At 47.5% G+C, this 18,172-nt stretch overlaps 1 protein-coding gene across 12 annotated transcripts in view; it reads left to right on the forward strand.

The window, feature by feature from the left end:
* Positions 1 to 18,172, forward strand: part of SIPA1L2 (signal induced proliferation associated 1 like 2) — a 226,220-nt gene that overhangs the window by 27,186 nt on the left and 180,862 nt on the right. Inside the window, exon 1 of one of the 12 annotated variants that reach the window (XM_047825080.1) lies at positions 10,503 to 10,678. The exons of 9 other annotated variants lie outside the window; for them this stretch is intronic. The gene's annotated coding sequence lies outside the window, so the exon portion shown is untranslated. Of the gene's footprint in view, positions 1 to 10,502; positions 10,679 to 13,448; positions 13,491 to 14,210; positions 14,226 to 18,172 lie in introns of those variants that run through there. 2 more of the 12 variants (XM_047825081.1, XM_047825084.1) reach the window with 2 other exon arrangements.

Raw genomic sequence — 18,172 nt, forward strand, 5'->3', positions numbered from 1 at the left:
ATCTTAGGGCCCTGAGGGCTGCATGCCTCATTGTCTGCCCCAGGGCCCAGCCTGGCCATACATTTGAGGCCTGGAGAGTAGATCTGTCTCTTGCTGTTAGCTCACTCCCCCTCCCCGTGGTTCACCTCCTTTTCCGGAGATGCAGTGGGGGAGTGCTGCAGAAACCCCTCCCTCATCCTATAGGCTCGTCCACCGCTGGCCTCAGGAAGCAGGTTACTTATAATATACTAGACTAGAAGTGGCTTTGTCATGGGAAACAATAGCTGTGTTTATGGCTCCTTGGCTGGATTTTATCAAGCCTTATATAACCAGCTTTCTAGGCGAGTGAAGATGGTATATGTCTCCCCTTGCATTGCCTGCACGACGGGAGTATGCGTGTCCCGAGGCTTCCGTTTCTTCCTGCAGTGACCCCCGGCCTCTTGCACTGGAGCTGAGGTACTGTGTATGCAGAGCTCAGGATCAGCCTGCTTCCTCCCCGGCTCTCGCAGAGATAGACCACTTGTGTCATCCACCAGGCACACTCTTTAATTCAGGCTGTCATCTCTTTTGGGAAATTATATAAACAGATACCTTCAGGCATAAAGAAGAAGCCACTCTCAGACAGCAGTCCTTTGGTTCTCAGTCAGCCCAGCAGCCCATTCTCTCATCCCTTCACGTACCTCAGCCCTGCTTTGCAGGGCCTAAGGCGTTTGCCCCGATCAGGCAGCATGCCCTTACAAGCTCGAAGTAACCAGAAGATATTAGACATGCTTGATTGGAAATCAAGAGAGGGTTGACTTTGGCTGTAACTTTTAAGGGAGAGTGACTGGGGAAATAAATTGATTTTGTGTAGTTTTTATTCAAAATGCGCTTTCTGATTCTGCTTAATACAGCACCGTGCAGATATGCAAAGAAATGATTTTTCTTGTTGTTGTTAACTGTCACCAGTACTGGCCCTTCCTTTGAAAAGTTGAAGTGGCTGTCATGTTTATAGCTCCTTCCAGAGCTGAGCTTAAACTTCTCAAGCATCCCTGGCAAGCACCCAGCAAAGCCCAAGGTCTTGCTTTCTGAGCCGGTTCAGGGCCAAGGGGGCCCCTCAGATGGCGGTAAACTCCAGCGTGGACTCTTGCCCGTGGTTCGCTGGGAGCCCAGCGTGTGTGCGAGCAAAGCCCACATGTTTGCTTTCTCCTCGCAAGTACATTAGTTGCTAATTTTTCATCTGATAAGTCTGAGTAGCACACATTGAGGAAGGTGCTTCTTATCTTGGACCAGAGATGCCTAGGGTAGATAGGTGATTGATGAATGGTTTGTGGAGGATGTGATCTGTTTCTGCACAGCCTGCCGGGAGTGGGTTGTGGCCTTTTCCCACCTGGCAGCGTGGGATTCTGGTCCTGGTGTTGGGCGCTCACAGGCCTCAGGCAAATCTGCTTTTCCCGGCTCTGGTCACATCTGCCAGAGGGGACACGGGAGGGGGACTGTCCCAGATCTCAATGGAGGCAGTTCTCCTACCGTGGGCGGCCACCCTCGCTGAACCCCTGGGGGCCAACAAGGCTGTGTCAGGCGGCTGCGCCACGCGGGGTGGGCACACGTGGGCGCGCAGCACGGGCGTGTGGGTTTCTCCAGAATTGGCAACATGTTTGGATCTGACAGTTTACAGAACCTGGTGCAACTTCCTTGCAACAGGTAAAAATGTGCCCTTGGCCAAAATTCTTACTCGGCAGGCAGCGCTTTGCTGAAAAGCTGTCGACATTCTATTACCCTGAATCCACCTGCCAAGTGGTATAGTGAGTGGGGGATACGCGGGGTCAGGAAGCAGCCATTGGAGGAGGCCCACCGCGGGGCTCCTTGAGCCGGTCCTGGCTTCGGCAGGACGGGAGCTTGGCCGCAGCTGCCGTGTCCCCAGATGAGGAGCAGTGGCTTTGTTGTTTATTTTTAAAAAGCAGAATGTAACCCGAGTCCAGGACCCCCACGCCCGCTCTGTCGGGGTCCAGGTTTTGAAGCGTGTGACAGGTTGCTTTTCACCCAGTGACTACTCACTGTTTGCTAAGGCAAGTGATGTCAACTGAATCGAACGCGTTCCAGGCCATGAGGGAAATTGCTTGATCAGCAACTGTTGAAGTCCATTTAAATGAACAAGCCAAGGGGCGCCCGGGTGGCTTAGTCGGTTAAGCGTCCGACTTCAGCTCAGGTCACGATCTCACGGTCCGTGAGTTCGAGCCCCGCGTCGGGCTCTGGGCTGATGGCTCAGAGCCTGGAGCCTGCTTCCGATTCTGTGTCTCCCTCTCTCTCTGCCCCTCCCCCGTTCATGCTCTGTCTCTGTCTCAAAAATAAATAAACGTTAAAAAAAAAAAATTTAAAAAAAAATGAACAAGCCCAAAACCCCAAAGCTGGGAAGTCTGTGATTTTGTGTGTTAGATAATGCAGGGGCCAGCCTGCAGTCCGAGAGAATAAGCTTGTTTCATGGGGAGGGAGGCACATCTCTAGGACTCATGCCCCAAGGCTGGGGCAAGTTCCAGAGTTGAGGGGCGTCTGAGGCCTATTTGTCTGGGTTCATCTCTGTCTGGCTTGCCAGTCTCTGATGAACCAAAGGGAAACAGGTGTCTTTGGAGTTGGACACGAGCTGTGTTTTAAAGGAACATTGACCAAACAGAGCAGGCTTGACTTTGGGAGCCGGAATCATGGAGAAGCTCACGGCCAGGTGAGGGGGGTGAAGGGGCAGATAGTTATCCGCAAGCTGTCAGCAGCCTGCGGCTCACGTGCAGGTATACCTCGCTTTAGGAAAACCAATACGTAAAGATCTTCATGCAGAAAACCTGTTTTTTAAAATGAGGCATTTAGGGGTGCCCGGGTAGCTCGGTCGGTTAAACATCTGACTTTGGCTCAGGTCGTGATCTCACGGTTCGTGAGTTCGAGCCCCACATCGGGCTCTGTGCTGACAGCTCAGAGCCTGGAGCCTGTTTTTCTGTGTCTCCCTCTCTCTCTCTGCCCCTCCCCCACTTGTGCTCTGTCTCTCTGTCTCTCAAAAAGAAATAAACATTAAAAAAAATAAATAAAATGGGGTATTTATTTGCATCGCAAAAGTTGTTTCTGATGCATCAGACTCAGCCTTGCCAAAAGGAATTCACGTTTGGGCTTCTGATTCTACCTCTGAAATGTCTGGTCTCCACAGCAGTCTGAGCGATTGGACTCCCAGATCAGATCTTGTCATTTCTTTAGGCTGGAGTCCAGGCACCCGTTGCCACCAGAGAGGGGACTGTTGCCTGGCTTCTGCCGAATCCACTTTCCCCACCTGTGCCTTCCCTTCCCCCGTCCAGACCATGTCTGCAGTGCGTCTTCCCCGGGGGCAGCTGTGCCACCCGCCATCTGTCGTCCAGGCCCGGCCGCTCCACGCTCACTTGGCTAGTGCTGCTCCTCCTTCAGCTCTCAACTCGGACATAAGTGGTGAGAACACCCTCCTGACCTCCTCTCCCCAGTTCTGGACTCAGCTCCGCCCTCCCCGATCATCCGGGTCTTTTCCTCCAGGCACTTAGTACAGCCGCCAGTACCCCCGCCGTGGAATCCTTCCCGTCCCCGTCAGGCCACGTGCTCTGGGGGAGGAGGGTGGTGGTGGTGGAGATCAAGCGACTGTCTTACCTTTGGTGCCTCAGTTTCCAGCATGTTCTTAGACGTGATGGGCGGTCGGCACATTTTTGTAGGTTGAATGAGGGTAAGAGTATTTCTTTTCAATCGCGACTGTTTCTAATGTGCTTTAATAGCCGACTTTCAAATAAACCTATCTGCCGGAAGCCGAGCCATCCCAGCCTGAGTGGCAGGGCCCGGGCTGTGGACGGATTGGGGACCGCCCGACAGGGAAGCGTCTTGTACTCCCGCTTTTAGGTAATTCGGCCTCAAAACTACTTGGGGTATTGTCTGCTGGGGAATGGCCCTCGGCAGGCCCCCTGGGAAAAGAACCATTCGGGAAGAAAATAAGGTTCCGCAAGAAATTGTGCGGCCTTACGTTTAGCCCTTGCCATCCCCTACGGAGACTCCTCTACTTACAGGAAGGATGGCCTCATACATTTGCCAGCAAAGGAGGCCAATAAAGGAGAGACATATGAATTTGAAAGCCCCACTCCGGCAACTAAGGAGTGTATCTCTGGGCACAGGTGACTTCAACCCCTAGGCCCACCCAGCCCCCCCGGAGGCATTCCAGATGATGACTGAACCTAGTCGGTTAAGGTACAGAATGGTTCATTGGTTCCTAGGTGCATTGTCTCTCTGAGAATGTATGGGGCATGGGTTTCTAAGGCTTTTTCGGCCCCTTCCTGGCACCTCGGACCGAGGCAAACGCATTGTTCTTCTGGCCTCATGTGGTTAGGAGGTCATGTCCCTGTAACTGTTCCACTTGAGGTGTTGAGAAATGGAGGGCCTTTCATGCGAACAGCAAAGCAAACGCTTTATAGACTATAGATAATTATAGACAAACGCGGGTGCATAATGGAATAATGTAAGAAATTAATCAATAGTCAAAGGGTATGCGGGAACATAACGAGAAAATCGCCACGGCATTTCTTAAAGGTTGATTACACATGGGAACATTTTCGAAGTTAGGTAATGTTAGAAAAACGTCGATGACGTATCACTAGCAAATGACTAGACACTAGCAAATATAATGCCACGTTTGCTGCAACAAATCGGCCAGTTCAACACACTGCTGTTGTCCGGGTCCATTTTTATTTTAGTTTCAGTTTCTTATTTTAGTGTTTTATTTTTAGTTTTTTTTTATTTTCGTTTTGTTTTATTTTCGCCGATGCCATCCGTCCTTCGGGAACCCCTGGACCTGTTGGAGCTGGACTCCGGCAACCATCCGTGCAGCAAACGCGGGTATCCTAGTTAGTGGGGTGGGGAACGCGGACGGTGGTGGTATAGACGCTACGTTTCAATGGTGACTGCACTCACAGACTCTGGAATAGGAGACCGCGCTGTCCTTTTGGGAAGTGAAATTCTCACGAACCGTAGCCTTCCTACTACTACTCTTCTCTCTAGTGCTTGTTTTAATATGAAATTTAATCCTATTTAGAGTGTTAAATACATTATTAAATACTATAAATATGAAATTCAATAATAATAAACTGTTGCCTCTCCAGATAGACCATGCCTTTATAGCTATTTTGTTGGATTCAAGTGGCGCCCCCTACCCTTTCTCCATACGAATACGGGTATTTTAGAATATATTAGTTGACCAAAAGAAAAAAAAAAAGCAAATAGGCAATATTTTAATAGTTTCTTTTCCTGGAACGAATTCTATTTCATGTTAGCACATTGGAATTCAGATTCTTTTCATATTAGCACAGGTACGTTTCAGTGACCAGAAAATCATGTTAGGATCCTTCCTTGTGTGTGATTGGGGGCCCAGCTGTGTGTGCTATGCTTTGGGCCCTCGCTTTGAGGTTTTTCAGCAAGTTGCAAACCAGTGGCACTGTCCGTTTGGAATTTGTCGCGCGTGTGGGAAACCCACAGGGCAGTTCTCCTGTGGCCACGCGAATCCTGGAAGACTCTTACCGAATGTTCCGGAGCTGCCCGAATTGAGTATTCGTAGAACCGCTTCAGGGTGAGCCCACCCACTTGCTGGAATCTGAGTTGCTGTGAAGGAAGTCTTTTCTCTCCTGCCCTTCCTCTGCGTCTCGCCAGCATACCCCGCCGCCCTGCCACCCCCAGCTTTCAGACCTGCTGTTAACTTTCGTTAGAAGGGTCTGAAGGCATCCTTAGTGAATGAGAGCAGTTCTGCAGGCAGCAAGGGAAGCCACTCACCTCTTCCCCGGCAGTGGAACTTTCCAGGTAATTGTCAGCCATCGTGGAAGACCGGATTCATACGTGTTCTGACCTAGTTACCATTCGGTTTGCAAGTGTTTATGGACCCAGTCGATCCTCTAAGCAAGCACTGAATGATGATTTCATAACGAACGTAGGAACGTTTTTCCCTTTGACATTTTTAATGGAATCAAGCTCAAATTTCGTATGTCCCCAAAAGTCAGGTTTTTTTTTTTCTTTTCTCAAAGAGAATATTGATGGGACAAAAATGGTCATTGGCTGCAAAGACTCTAATTCTAAGGATACGTGGAAGTCTACACATAGTCTCCCCCCCACCCCCACTTCCTGAAAGTTAATTTAGACAGTTTCTATGAAAGTCAGGATTCTGAAAACCCCTATTGTTGGAGGAAGTACAAAAGATGACTTTGCAGACCTCGTCTCAAGCCCAGTCTGAGACTCAAGCCCAGTCTGAGCTGGATGGAATGAGATTAGTGCGCTGGGATAGAGTGTCCAGTCTCCAGGCCTTCTGTCCTTCGTGATGAAGGTGACAGCTGAAAAGAATCAGGGTCCGCCCAGTGACAGCAGTGGCCTTGCAGCACAAAGACTGGGGTGCCTCTGACCTTCGCCTGTCCTTGCTCCTTGCTCTCCTTCACAGGGGGACTGGGAGTTGCAGGGAGGTTTTGTCAGGTTGAAACTTTTTGCTAGACCTTTCATTGTAATCAGCCACTCAGACTTTCACATTTTTCTTCTTTACGTTTTTGTGTTGTTTTGTGTAGCCACTTTATTAAAGTGAGACTTTCATTGCCCCAAAGCTTGGTGCTCTTTGGACTGGAAATTACATGAGGTGGGGGATAAGTCTTGTTTATATGAATGAAAAGAGAGTAGTTGACAGGAAAGACACTGTGACCCAGCGCCCCCCTGCCTAGCCAGGTGTAAATGACCTGATTCTTGCCAACAGTGTTGTAAGTGCTCAGTAGGAACCGGCTCCGATCACACGTTGGCTGTTCCTGATCTTCAGAATGAGTGCCTTCCCTGGAGTTCAAGAAGAGCCTTCTCAGACTTGTCTGCACACTGGGATCATGGTGGAGGAGGGGGGGGGGGTCTTGAAAGACTACACGTGCCCCGCCCCACCCCAGAGGTTCTGATCCAATAGGAGTGGGGCAGCCTGGGGGCCCGGACTTCCTGAAACTCTTAAGGTGATTCTGACACCTGGCCGTGGCCAGGACACCCACCCCCCGACCTGTTCTGGCTCAGAGCCCTCGCCTCAAATCTGGAATCGGGGGCCCTGCTCTTTCCCCGCCGCTGAGCTTTTGGGGGGTTATTGGTACTCTTTCTGACTTCCGGGACTTGGAATTTTTGGTGAACTTAAATGGTGTTAGAAACAGCAGAGATTCTGACCAGATGGAAGAAAGAGCCTATTAAATTTGGGAGACTCGGGCCATTTAATGTGGTTGACCTGGGAGAAGATTTAGTGAATGCTGAAACGCACTGATGTTGCTAAACCCTTAAAGGGAAGAGTTAACAGCGAGGCTGGGAAAAGTGTCCAACGGTTGCCTTTAGTGCTTGTTCAAGGTGTTTCTCCCAGGGAGAGAACGAAGAGGGAACTCTCTGGAACAGAATTACATGGGCACAGTCGCTCCAGAAAGAGCTACTGGAGTGGATGATTAGGAGCTTACAGTGAGGTTTGGGTGACATCCCTACCCAGGCCCCTGTGGCTGTTAGTCATGTCTCCCTTGGTTCTGCATCCTAGCCCCTCTGACTCAACTTCCCCTTGTGTTTTTACGCTCTTCCCAGGACCATCTGCTTGCTTTTTATTCATTCACACCCATGCCCTGCCCCCCCCCTCCCCCCCATCACGGGCCTTAACCACCTACTAGCTCTGGCTACATTTTCCTTTTCCCTCTCCATTGGTTCATGTTTTATATTCGCTTTTTCTGTTAGCTTTTTTCCACGAGTTAGGTGGAACTGGAGTCATACCGTGCAAGTCTGTTTTAGCCGGGGCGCGGGGGGGGGGGGGGTGATGGAGTGAGGTCACCGAAAGATTGTGGGGGAGAGGGGCTTTGAGAAATCTCGGGGACTGGGACCAGTCTGCTGGTCGACAGGAGGCTAGAGGGTCAGAAGCCCGATCCACGGGCCAGAGGTCAAGGGGGCAGCTGAGTACGGCCGTGGGAGGGACCTGAGCTTGCCTGTGTGGGTTAGCATTGACCATGCAGAAAAAGAGCTAGTCCGTGCCTACCCAGGCAGGGTCTCTGCCCTCGTATCCACGGAGAAAAGAAAACATCCCTGGGGCCACGTGGTCCAACTACTTGCCTATTAGAAATCCACTTTTCTAAAGATCCTCATTATAGCTCTGTGACTATTGCTCATTTCACACAAGGACTTTTTTTTGTTTTTGTTTTTGATGGGATATCTTTATTTTATTCTCTGTGTTGCCGAGAATTTTTGTCTTTTCACTTTATTTTGACAACTTGTTGGAACATTCTTGCCACTTGGCTAACTTTTGAGATGCCTAGCAACGTTTTATAGCTATTTTGGAATGTTTCTCTCTAATCATTTTGGTGAAACCACAATAAATCATTTTATGAAAAACACCCTAGAGACAAATCTTTACTGAGAGTTATTTCAGAATTCCTTATTCTGTAGAGCTATATATGCATTTACACTTTTTATGTAATGTAGTCTTTGTGGCAGGCCCTAGAAAGGAACACCTCTAGTTAATATCTTGCTTACGTTCAAGAATATCTGGGAAAGTGGGTTGGTGTTGATCCACAGGCTGAATGCTAGCATCCTGTGGGCTGGTGGGGGCTGGCTCCTGGCTTCAGCCCCTGTCCCCGGCCACCACTAGGACTCTGTAAACATGGGCTATTAAACAAATGAGTATTTCTTGACTTTTAGGAGTACGACCAGCTAATGTAACATTTTAGAGGCATCTTTGTGGGGGAGTATTTAACTTTCAGAGAAAATATCTTCTTGTTTTTCTTGGAAGTGTTGTTTTTTGTTAGGAGTGTGAGATAGGAGATGTCGTAATTTATGCAGCCCCCGGAAAGACGCATGTTTGGATTCATTTTGCAGCTGGTGTCTGAGTTTCCTAAGAAATTGGGATTTACCTGCATATGTCCGGCTCTGCAGTTGGGCTGCTGTTAAAACTAAGAATCTTGGGGCACCTGGGCGGCTCAGTCGGTTAAGCATCCGACTTCAGCTCAGGTCTTTCTCTCTTGGTTCTTGAGTTCGAGCCCCGGTCAGGGTCTGTGCTGATGGCTCAGAGCCTGGAGCCCACTTCAGATTCTATGTCTCCCTCTCCCTCTGCCCCGCCTCCGCCAGCCACCAAATAATAAAGCATTAAAAAAAACAAACCTGAGAATCTTTTGCAGTGAAGGAGCAGATCTTCTTAGTTACTTATAACGATTTTGCCCCCTCTTCTGTTTTTCTAGTTGTGCAGAGGAAAGAAGGAGATGTGGGACTTAAGGAGAGAAAGGCATGTGTGCTCCAGGGTTCTTTCTCGTGTGGCGAACATATGGAAAGGGTACACCGACGTTTGACATATCGGTGCTCCTTTCTACTCGGTAGTAAGAAATTAGGCTCGTTGCTGGTTTTCTGAGGCCCTTAAGGAAAGGTTTTGGAAATTTTTTTTTTTTTTAATTCTAGAAAACTTACCAGTTTACCAAGTTTCTGGGTAACAATAAACCTTCCTTTCTTTGATGATTCAGGAAGTTTTGCTTAGCCCTTCTAATGCCTTTCAGGCCAGCAACGTGTAGACAGCCTGATACATCAGCTCTTGTTTGATTTTCCCAGATAAACCAGAAGCTATTTTGATTCAGTACCAGAAGTCACAATTTATAATAGGCTATGACTGTTTTTTTTTTTTTTTTGGACGTAAACATTTTAGGTGTCCATAGTTGTATCCCGAAATGAAGAACCTTTAAAACAAAACAAAACAAAACAAAACAAAACAAAACAAAACAAAACAAAGACAAGTGGCAGGTGGTCCCATTCAGATCTACTAGTTCGGATGTGTTTACCTCCGGAGATGGAGTGAACGTAATTGTATCTGGCAGATAGCAGAGTAAAATTGTCGTCATTGCTAATTATTCAGTGACTCCTATCTCTGCCGCTTCCCATTTTAATTCAGACAGTAAGTGTCTGCAAATGTCTGTGCTAAATATTCCTCTCGCTATCAGACAGCCTCTAACAGCGTGTGTGTGTGTGTGTGTGTGTGTGTGTGTGTGTCTAAGAATTGATAATTTTACATTCTTTCTCTTCCCTTTCTCTGGTGGTTTATTTTCAGTAGTAGATTAGTAGAAACAGGTAATTCAGCCATCTTTCCCCCTGGTCCTGGTCGCCCCTTTAGGCATTGATTAGTGGGAAGGAAGGGACTAGGCTCAGCAGTGCTGAGCCTGCTGTCCTGTCTGGTCTGCCTGGAGCCCTGAGCGCCACCCCCCACCCGGCCGGCTGCCCCTCGCACCCTGGGCGGACCTGGGGCTGGAGGAAGAGGATAGCCTTCCATGCAGTCCTGGTTAGTCCACACGTTACAGGATTGATTCCAGTCCTCCTGCTGACCCACGTGGAACATTTCAGTACTCCTTTTTTTTTTTTAACCCCCCCCCCTCCCTGAAATATAAACAGTCGAGTTATTTTCCAGTTTGGTCAGGGAAGTAGAGAATCACGTGTGAAATATTTGTGTAACAGGCAGAGTTACTCATTTCTGTGTTACTAAGTCTTCCCGTTCAGATACACTTGCCCATTTTCTCATGATTCCCATTTGGGCCGATACCTTCACACCAGGGTGCTGGGGGCACGAAATAGGTCGGTGAGCCCTCTGCCCTGCTCCCCGGAAAACAAACCCACACTCTGAATGCACCACGTTCCGATTTACCAGCTTTTCTTCTCAGCAGCCCTGCACTTGCTCAAGGTTTGAAACCTTTTGTTTGTTCTAAACTATATGGAGGAAAGTCTGAGGAAGCACAGGCTTTCCTGTTGGTATTATGTGTGTTTGAAGTCGGTGGATTTCAGTTCTCTCTTTAGAGGATTGCTTCTCTAGCCAGTTGCCCCTCGTCTGTTGCATGTTAATGAATTTGCTGTTTGTACAGTGACTCTGGTTGGCTGGGCGTTGGAAGATCTCACTCTCCTTCACTGCAGGACCTATTTTTTTCTTTTTTTGTGTGTATGCTGGTGCAGGTGTAGGAGGAAGGCAGGGCTGACATGCTGTGTGGCAGGTCCTGTGGGCTGGCCCCAGGCCCTATCTTTCAGGATGTAGGTGAGGCTGGGGTCCCAAGGCGCATCTGATACCAAGTCCTCGGTGTTTTTCCTCTGTGCCTTCCCTCTTTCCAGAAAAGAATGTGTATAACTCAAAATTTCTTTCTTCCTCCAGCAACCTTCTTAAATGTGGATGCTGTCGTAAAGTTCTTTCTTTCCTTCTCTTTCTCCTTCCTCAGCATTTACACTGTGGCTTAACTTGTTTGCTTTTTCCAGACTGAGGTTGTGCTGAACATAGAGCCTTATTGAGTCTCACTGCTCAAGCCGGTGACACCCACATTTTAGAGAACTTAAAAAGGGCCATAATGGGTATTCTTGAGATGAATTCCGGAGGCTTTGAATAGCATCCTCTTTTGCTGTGGAGTCTAAATCCTAGAGTTGCTGCAGGGACGTCCGCTTAGCTGTGCAAGTATTATTTCGGGAATTAGACCCTGTTTTCCCTTCTCTTAGATTTCCATGCTTGCCCATCAGTAAGGCGAATTTGTTTTCTATTGTTCTTGTAAGTTCAAGCATGCGGCTTTTATGAATGAGCGTTTGTACATGAATGTACTTAGCAGTCTTCGGCTGGGCTCAGCACAACTGATTTATTCTAAGATTCGAGTGGTAAAGTTGTTGAAGTGACAGAGAATTGAGGGAAGATCTAAGGGAAAAGCATCAAAGCCTGTTATCCAGTGAAAAATAGGTCTTTGTCCACTTAAGCGTCTGACAACTGGCTTGTTTGTAAGTTATGCCAGGGATATTTTTAGAATTCAGGATCGCGTCTTTAGGCTTCCAATTATTTTGATTCCCCAAGAGACTCTAAAGGGTACAAGAAAAGGAAGACTGGAGAAGGGACAATTTCTACAGAGATAAGCCCTGCTGAATCTTACTATGGTAATTAATTGGCAGAAAATCAATAATTCAGTGAGAAGTCTCTCAGCCAATGGTGGCAAAAGACAATGTGGTGATGTTAGTGAATTCGGGAGAGTGTACAAGTATCAGTGAGCTAATTGGGTGAATTTGCATACGGTGTTACCCTAACGTCACACGAGACTAGTCATTTGGGAAATTTGTGGAAGATTAATGGCGATCCACGTGTGTAAATACCTTAACCATTTGTCTCTCCTTAAAGAGAGACCTCAGTAAATGTATATTTGGCTTAATGAATTAAGATGGGGCTGTTTTTTGCATTGTCATCTGACGATTAAGAAACGTTAGCCCACCTGCTTTCTTTCTCAAATTTGTCTCCCTGTGGGAGTTGCCATCTAAATGTTCCTTTTTAAGGTGGTGATTCTCAAATATTTTCGTCTCGGGACTTTTGTACACACTTAAAAATTATCGAGGACTCCAGAGAGCTTTTGTTTATATGGCTGTATCCACTGATGTTTATCACATTAGAAATAAAAACCAAGAGATTAAAAAAAAATCGTTATTGAGCAGAATTCACGTTAACATAAACAGCATTTTTTGGTCAAAAGTCACCATTTTCCAAACCCAAACAAACCTAATTAAGAAGCGTTGTATAAAGTTTTTATACCTTTCTATAAAAATGCCTTGAATATTGGGCATAACCGAAGACAGCTGGGTTCTCATTTTTGTGTCTGCATTCATTCTGCTGTGATATGATCTTCCAGTTGCCACGTATGATGAAAATCCAGCCTCACATGGATATGTGGTTGGGGAGAGAGTGGGGATGGGAGTGTCTTAAGACTGAACATGAGCAGGGGAGGGGCCCAAGAGAGAGGGAGATGCAGAATCTGAAGCAGGCTCCAGGCTCTGAGCTGTCAGCACAGAGCCTGATGCGGGGCTCGAACTCGTGAACCACAAGATCATGACCTGAGCCGAAGTTGGACGCTCAACCAACTGAGCCACCCAGGTGCCCCAAATGGTGGTGGTTTCTTTTTTAATGTTTATTTATTTTTGAGAGAGAGAGAGAGAGAGAGAGCGCATGCACCAGCAGGGGAAGGGCAGAGAGAGGGGGGGACAGAGGATCAGAAGCGAAGTGGGGCTCTGCACTGACAGCAGAGAGCCCAAGGCAGGTTCGAACTCATGAACCGCGAGATCATGACCTGAGCCGAAGTTGGACGCTTAACCGACTGAGCCACCCAGGCTCCCCAACTAGTGGTGGTTCCTTAAAGGTTGGTTGAGAGGTGGGTTCCGAAACCACATATATTAACTTTCAAAACTCTGTCCCGGATGTGATTTTGAACGTCACGCATCGGTCATTTGGAACATCTCCCAAGTGTTGATAGATTTTATTTTGTAAGTTAAAAATATCCTATCGCCAATTGGAAAAGCCTTTAAATACAGGGAAGTTGTCAGTGTTAAGGTGCATATGGAAATACAAGTTTTCAAAGAGTCCTAGGGCTGCATAGAGGCTGAGATCTCAGTAGCTTATTGGCCGTTTCCCTTGAAAACACGCCCACGTTGTTCCTTTCCTGTTGAGTGTCACCACCAAGCCACGTCTGAATAGCTCGCTGAAGTACGAGGTAATGTTTCGTCTCACGGAGGGTGAGATCGTGACCTAAGCCGACGTCGGACGCTTAACCGACTGAGCCGCCCAGGCACTCCGAGAACCGTTGCTTTAAAACAGATGGGGAGGGTGCTCGGTGAAGCAGAGCTGGGCTTGATTTGTACTGATCGTACAGACACAGACCGCAGACGTGGCGGGGCCCGAGGTGAAGAGAGCTCCTAGAGGCTGGAACTCTCACTGGGGGTGGCGGCTCACGCGTCCGCGACATCTAAATCCGTGCCTGCTGTGTGACTCCAGAAACGTGTTGTAGTTTGAGTCATTAGATCAAGAGTAACGGGTTCATAAAGTCAGTGGGTTTGAAGACAGTCTGGTTTATCGAGTGCTCCTTGTATTATAAAGGTAATTTCGGACATCGTGAAAGGGAGCTGCACAGCCTGTCCCGTCCATGCTGCACTGTGACGCTGCTCCCTTCCTTCGCTGCCCTCGCCCTCGCAGGTCTCTTTCCTGACCCCTGGAAGTCCCTGTCACCGGCTGTGCAGAACCACTTCCCCCGTCAACACTGCAGCCTCTGTGGATGTTAGCTTAAGAAAAACCAGTGTTTTCCAGTGCGAAGGGCAGGGGCGTGGAGTCAGTTGTGAAATTGATTCTGCTGCCCGTGATAAAGTCATTCACTCCCGTTTTCCAAGTGTGTTTGCACGGTGACTAGGCGGTTCGGCCGTTTACGTTGTCTTGTGGTTCTGAAGCATCACAGGTGAGTTCCTCTTCGGAAGGCTCCAGAAGAGAAAGGTTTTGTGCCTAGAACACCTTGTCATTTCTGTCTGTGCTTTCCTTTCTTCGTCGTTAAAAGAAACTTACCTGGGTGATGGTGGGGGCTAATCACTATTTCATGGGTTAGAAGTACTGCCTTCGTTTTTTGTTTCCGTTACTACGAATTTGTCAGGTTGGTCGGTTACTCGGGAGTTGATATTTTGCCCCATTTTATTTTTCTCTTGGTTTTCTGATTTTGTGTGATGGTGCAAGGGACTCCTTCTGTGAACGTGGAATACCCAGGCTGGAGTTAGTCCCTTAGGGTCTCTTGAGACGAGGCCAGGTTTCCTTCAACGGCTCTTTCCATTAGGAATCCCCAGTTGGGGGCGCCTGGGTGGCGCAGTCGGTTAAGCGTCCGACTTCAGCCAGGTCACGATCTTGCGGTCCGGGAGTTCGAGCCCCGCGTCAGGCTCTGGGCTGATGGCTCAGAGCCTGGAGCCTGTTTCCGATTCTGTGTCTCCCTCTCTCTCTGCCCCTCCCCCGTTCATGCTCTGTCTCTCTCTGTCCCAAAAATAAATAAACGTTGGAAAAAAAAAAAAAAAAAGGAATCCCCAGTTGTAGAGGCATTGTAGACGTGATGTGCTAGTCTGAGCAAAATGAAAACGTCTGATAAAATATTAATAAATACCTTAGCGGACATCTCCTCAAGCGTGTGGCTCACATGAGCCTAGATATTCTGGTTTATGGCTTTTTCATTGACTTCACTGGGATCAGATCGACCCACGCGATCACTGAGAAGCTACCAAAGAGCAGTGTGGGCAGAAGCGTGGCAGAACCCCCTGTCCCAGCCCTGTCCCCGTGCACAGCAAACACGAGGTCTGGAGGAGGAGCCGCGTCTTGTGTTTTGCCTTTCTGTGGGAGTTTTCTGGAGTAGCTAATGAAGTCAAGCCAAGTCAATACTATCTTTTCACGTTGGCCTTTTGTTTTGAAATACCATCCCAACTCTATTCTCCAGTTTTCTTTTTATTACTGGTGTTATCGTTACAGATTAGAGGTACCGCCCTTTCCTGGTTTGTTCCTCATGCTTTTCTTGCTTGGGACCTGTGACATCTTTCATTCAGGTCAGCGGGCATTTGTACAGTGTGTGCAAGTCAGTGTGGCATTATTACCAACCTCCAGCTTTGTTTTCATCATTTCTAGAAACCCTGCGATTTGCATGTTCAGGATCCACACTCTAGCTTCCTCTTTGCTCTGCTTTTCCCCGTTGTTAGGTTACTAAGACCAAGAGAACCTTGTGATGGAGCATGACTCTTCCCGACGGGCTTTCTTCCTCCTTTGGTCGTTTTGTGTTGTTTCATTGCTGTGCTTCTGTGTAGACAGGTATAGATATCAAATTGTGGGCTCCTTTGGAGGGGGAAGACTTTTTGGAGGCGAGAGAGATCGGAAGGAAAGGGGAGGAAGAGAGAGGACATTAAGAGGAGATTATTCTGCTTTGGTCACTTTCCATTTTTGCAAAGTTCCTAACCTTTGGCCCATCTCATTCTTACTCCCCCACTTTACTTAGAGACCGCACCTCTTCATCTATGCTTGTACAATGAGGCCCACTGCTCTGCGGTGGTAGGATGGCTGCTTCTAGAGTTGAGGCTGTAAAATATCTTCCATTGCTGGGGAAGGAGGGGAAGTCAGTTAGAAAACAAGCGGTAGCCCCTAGACTGGGATACTGATTGTACGTGTAGAACATATAGGTAGAACACTTGTAGAACATATCACCTAAAGGTCTGATGTCTTGGTACTGAGAAAACATAGAAGACATGTCTTCCTGATGATAGCTGATAACCTACACGGATGGGCAAGGGTTGTTCTCTTGTTACACTTCAGATGCTTCCGTTGTATTTTCTCCCCAAATTGCATATCGGTTACAGAGGTTAGCTTCCCATTTTCTACATTTAGGTGTATACAATAAAGATCTATGCCTCAGTTGACTAAGATACATAATTGTTTCAAGTTGGACAAAGTGAGGGACGCCTGGGTGGCTCAGTCAGTTAAGCGTCCGACCCTTGATTTCGGCTCAAATCATGATCTCGTGGTTTGTAAGATGGACCCCTGAATCTATCTGGGATTCTGTCTCTGTCCCTCTGTCTCTCTGCCCCTCCACTGCTTGTGCTCTCTCCCTCTCTCTCTCTCTCTGTCAAAATAAATAAATAAACTTAAAAAAAAAAATAAATGCTGAACAAAGTGAAGTAACAGGGCTTAAAGGAAGTGCACCCTTACATACTAGCTGGGATCCTCTGCCCTGCCCAAGGTGACAACACAGTTATTATGTCACTTTGCACGGTCAGAGTTCTTTCTTCCGTTCTGGATGTGGTCAAGCCCTCAGTAGATGAATCTATGCCGATGTATTTTCCCTTTGTCATGTTCCTTCTGTCTGGTTTGCCCAGCTCAGCATAGACTTTTCATCTTGAGTTTTGTGTAAGCGATATTTAAGGATGATACAAAAAAATGCATCTGGTGATGGGTTCTGTCCCTCCCAGTGTCAGAAAACAGACAGCACTGCTAGCAAGGTTTTTAGTTGGGACATTTTACCTTTTATGGAGGCCAGTAGTCATCTGTGTGAATTTAGACTTTTTCAGTTTATTATGGTTGCTCTTGGCAACTATCCTTACAGTAGGGAATCTACTTGAATTTCTGAAGTATGTTTTATCCTTTCTTTTCTTGATCGACTTACTGAACACGATTTCAGGTATACAACGGAGGGTCCCCAAGTCCGAAAATGGCATCATCATATTGTTACGTTAGAATTTTGTCCGACCTGTAGACCGTGCAGGGTACCACGGGTTTTGAGGGTGTCCCTAAGTTTGGATCAGTTGTCAGCCCTTCAGACAACGCACCGCCGCGTTAAGGGAGGATATTTTCTTATTTGTGATGTTTTGCTTGTCTCCAAGCGGATGATAAAGCAAACTAGCAAATGAGGATGGAAAGACATGTATCAACTGTGTGGGCCAAGTTCAACATCCTATTTTTTTTTTTTTTTTTTTTTTGCCCCCAGGTAGACGTGCTTCTGGTGATGGATCTCCATCCACCACGCACATCCTTCTGCTAATAAAAACGTTCCCGGTTCCCAAACTAACATGATGTCATTATTCATCATGTGTTACACACTCGGTAGAGGAGAGCGTGTTCGCCAAACAGTGTCAGGAGTTCTTACTGCTCCACCCTCCACCTAAGCAAGTGAAAACCACCGTTTGGGTGTGTGAGCAAGCGTGGCGGGGCAAGGGGCTGGAAGAGGCGGCTGGACAGACCGCCAGTGCTTGGTTGCCTTGGTTACAAGTTTGGACTTTGCGATCACCGAGGAGTAGTGAAAGCTGTCTAGCTTAATTTAGCAAAGGGGGGTACTGGCTCCCAAGAGTCCTTCCTACTCACCTTATTTGTGGGAAGTACCGAGAGAGCCCAGAGCATTTGCTACGCCACATCAAGGACGTCTCAGTAGTCGTGCTGATTTAGTTATTTATGCTTAGAAGTCCAAAGAAAAAGTAACGTGATAAATTTATGGAAAAGGGGTACAGACTTTGAATCGATTGTGACGTCATCGCCAGCCATTGTTTTTGAACACAGGAAGCTCGCCTGCTTAGGATTAGTCATTTCACCAGCCGTGTATCGATTACCTATTATGCCTAAGGCCTCTGCTCATTAAGAACTCCCGATTGAAGGTGGCAGACATCTATAAATAAATCATCATCTATGATACTGACTGAAAAATGTCAGAATAAATGGTGTAAGCAATGGTCCCTGGGGGTAGCAGAGAGCAAGAGACACTGTCTGTCTAGAAGGGTTTTCTTGAAAACTTTTTTCCTCTGGAGATGTCTGAGAAAGTTGTATTGGGGTGAAGGCCTCTCACTGAGGCCGTAAGGATGCTCGCGTTTGGGGTGATGGGAACTATAGGGCTTCTTTATT

Source organism: Prionailurus viverrinus, chromosome D2 (genome assembly GCF_022837055.1).
Source record: "Prionailurus viverrinus isolate Anna chromosome D2, UM_Priviv_1.0, whole genome shotgun sequence".
Taxonomy (NCBI): domain Eukaryota; kingdom Metazoa; phylum Chordata; class Mammalia; order Carnivora; family Felidae; genus Prionailurus; species Prionailurus viverrinus.